Source organism: Limulus polyphemus, unplaced genomic scaffold (genome assembly GCF_000517525.1).
Source record: "Limulus polyphemus unplaced genomic scaffold, Limulus_polyphemus-2.1.2 Scaffold5332, whole genome shotgun sequence".
Lineage (NCBI taxonomy): Eukaryota > Metazoa > Arthropoda > Merostomata > Xiphosura > Limulidae > Limulus > Limulus polyphemus.
In genome coordinates this window covers 26704-30844 of record NW_013670942.1, presented here as the reverse complement: position 1 = coordinate 30844, position 4141 = coordinate 26704, and positions in this window count along the sequence as shown.

Here is a 4141-nt window from a genome sequence, read left to right as displayed (position 1 = left end):
GATTTTAGTGTGTGTGTTTGAGATGTGTTATGTGGTTCCTTGACTTTTTCGTTGTTTTCTTGATTACTGCTAGATTCAGAAGCATTGCTTTTATCATCTTAAGCATTGCTGTCACTGCTCTCTGAGTCTTTATCTGTGTATAGTGTACTGTCTGACGTTAAAATGACTGTTTAAGCAGAGAAAACAAAACATGTTACACCAGAACTGTGTTTTACCAAACTTTTAAGTAATACGAAGTTTCCACTGTAGCACACAACAATCTGAGATTACCTATATCGGAGATAATTTTCTCTATGCATACAAAGTGTTAATTTTACTTCCAGTTTATGCAAAAATATATAAACCTCTAGACAGCCCCTCCACTTGGGCATAACCCGCACTCCGGGAGAGTTGGGCCAAAACAGTCTAAACTCTTGAATGATCACTATAGTAGGTAATCAGTCCTAGCTCGAGGCAGTGATTAGAGCAAGTTCACAATTTATATCCTTTCAAGAACATATTCGTTAAATAATAACGGTTGAAGATGGCTTGAAAGGGTAATGAAGAAAAACTTTAATATAAGTTTAATATAACAGCAAATGTACAACGTTTCGACAAGGTTTTGTCATCATCATTATATTAAAGTTGTTTTTTCATTACCCGTTCAAGCCGTCTCCAACCATTATTAGTCTCAAAGTGGGTTCCTCGTCATCGAATTTGAATTCGTTAACTAAGTGCTAGGAATGAATATTATTCAATAAAGCAATAATATTTTCTAGTTATGACCAACTACTCCCACTTCCTTACTTGTGGTAGTTTCAATTAATAAGTTCCTTAAATAATATGAACGACGTTTACATACAGAGAAATAAAGGGATAACATCGTTTCACACAAAAGAACTCGAACGGAAACTAAAAAAACTAAAATGCATCTGAATATACAAAAAAAAAAAACATTGATTGGGATAAAAGCATAATTCACATAAAAATACTGGATAAAATAACTCAAAGGACAATACACATCTCAGAACCTCCAAAATTTAATGAAAATGCATAATTGTTTATAAGATCAAATGTATAAAATATAATTTAAACTACAAATAAGTATTATCTAAGTGACACACTTCGTGAATTATATGTATTGTTTTTTTTAATTTCGCGCAAAGCTACACTAGGGCTATCTGCGCTAGCCGTCCCTAATTTAGCAGTGTAAGACTAGAGGGAAGACAGCTAGTCATCACCACCCACCGCCAACTCTTGGGCTACTCTTTTACCAACGAATAGTGGGATTGACCGTCACATTATAACGCCCCCACGGCTGAAAGGGCGAGCATGTTTGGTGTGACGGGGGATTCGAACCCGCGACCCTCAGATTGCGAGTCGAGTGCCATAACCACCTGGCCATGCCGGGCCAATTGTATGTAAACAGAGTGCACAAAAAACACAACTAATATGGCACAAATGGAAAGTAAAAGAACAAAGAAGAAACAGTATAACTATAAAATAGAATTAAACATAATATTTTATTAAAATGAACAAAATATAGAACTGAATGAAACCAAACACGAAATAATAAACTGAAATTTTGTTTGTTTGAAGTTAAACACAAAGCAACACAATGGGCTATCTGTGTTATGCCCACCACGGGTATCGAAACCCAGATTCTAGCATTGTAAGTCCACAGAAAACTGAAATTTATGCAAATAAATATGGGAGGAAAATAAGTACAAAGGATAAAAGTGGACATTAAGTTGAAACTTTAATATATATGCTTATTATAAAGAAAAAAAAAGAGATAGCCAACTTTACAATTGTGACTATAAGATGTAAGAGAAATCACTTAACACTGAATATAATATCACAAAATAACTAGGCAAAGCAAGAACCAAACGTAGTTTCAAAATATCATTTAAAATATGATTTGAGCTATAATAACAGGAAATGAACAAAAAATGAAAAAGAACAAAACAGAAAAGAAACAACCGAAACCAGGAAATGCATCCCACCTCAAAGAAACTTTAGTAAACACGTTACATCTCACTATCCAGTTCTGTATTTACTTGTGTGTATATAATTAAATACATAATGAACGATACGGGTACGTCCATACCTAACTCTATACTATAAATTGACTACCACGTAAATACATATTGCCATCTAGTGATAGTTTTGCCAACCAATGCCAGAGTAGACCACATTTCCTGCTTGTTCAAACATACTTTGGACTTTTAGGCGTCATCTTGGTGTCATAACAGATCCAAATTGAACAATATTGCGAAAATATATGTTAGCAGAAATGGCTGTTCCTTCCATAATTCATCCCCAGATCCCATTTTATGTTGGCAACTATAAGGCATACGAATATACTCATTAGGGATGCAAGAAATATTTCTTTGATTATCACAGTGCCACAAGTTCAATTGTTTTGCTTTTTACAGTAGTGCTGTCATCTAGAGGTCAGAAAATGCACTATATCAATTACACACAAGAACAACGGTGAGACAACGACAAGTCTACGGATTTACAACACTAAAATCAGGGGTTCAATTCCCCTTAGTGGACACAGCAAATAGCCTGGTGTGGCTTTGTTATAAGAACAACAAGACAATAAAATGAATTTAGACAAAAAAAAAATCAAAAAATACGATACACATTTTGCCAATCTTTGTGCAGTTTTCTCCAGGAGAGCTTGACTTACAAAATCCACAGGTATGTGCTCACATTACAATACAACATAAAACCGTGTTAGCGAACATGCAAGAATGCTCGGGATGTTTCTATAGGCAAATTTCGCCACAGAACTTGACTTGAGTTGAGAAAACAATAATTACAAAGTTCTTTTTATTGGTATGTCGGCATTCTCGGCAATTATTAACAGCCAAAATCAATCAACAGGATTCTAGGCTCTTATCTGTTGACCTAACAGTACTTATCTAGCGTGCATCACGTGATCAGCACTTCAGCAATTGTGCTTTACTCATTAGATAAATCAAATGCTTATTAACACCAATGTCTTACAACTAAATATAACTCGATGGCTCAGAAAGTAAGGGTCAAACTCCTTTCAACTGTTGGTTTATTAATGAAGCACTTATCCTACATATTGGTGTGGTTACCGCATAATATCTAGTGGGAACCGACTTGGAAAACATAAACATCAGTTCTTTCCAATAATTAATTTTTCCAATCAATAAGTATCATAACTACTGGTCAAGCACTCCAGTCATAACGACTACGAAAACGATGTTGGTATATCGGCTGACCAGCAAAGCAGTCGAATTGTGCATCTATTGGTGTTTCTTCGTATTATTTTTCACGAACTGCCAGCATGTGCTCTTGTCAACATGCTCAACCACTTCTCATCACTGACATGTAACTTCAGTGAACTGTCAAAATATGACCATTCCAGTCATAACAGATTCTTTAGACACCGCAGTTACATGGCTTAACCATACTCATGCAGGTGTGAGGTGTGTGCTACTATCTTGCATAGCATATTTTTTAAGGGATACCAAAGCGTTGAGAGGCACATTCATATGTATTAACTAGTAGAGAACACAGGTACATCACATATTCCTGTGAACACTACAGTGCACCTGTACTGGAGGGAAGGCCATACATCTGATGCAGTGGGGGCTGTGCTGCTCCTCTGAACGTTAGGAGATTCGAATAACAATCAGTTGATTGTTGCTTAAATGTGATACATACAAAGGTGCTCATTCTAGTCAGTATGACACCATGGTATGTACAACAGGTGCTCATCCTAGTCAGTATGACACTATGGTATATAGAAAGGTGCTCATTCTAGTCAGTATGACACCATGGCATGTACGATAGGTGCTCATCTTAGTCAGTGTGATACCATGGTATGTACAACAGGTGCTCATCCTAGTCAGTATGACACCATGGTATATAGAAAGGTGCTCATTCTAGTCAGTATGACACCATGGTATGTACGACAGGTGCTCATCCTAGTCAGTATGACACCATGATACGTACGACAGGTGCTCATTCTAGTCAGTATGACACCATGGTATGTACGACGGGTGCTCATCCTAGTCAGTATGACACCATGGTATGTACGACGGGTGCTCATCCTAGTCAGTATGACACCATGATGTGTACGACAGGTGCTCATCCTAGTCAGTATGACACCATGATG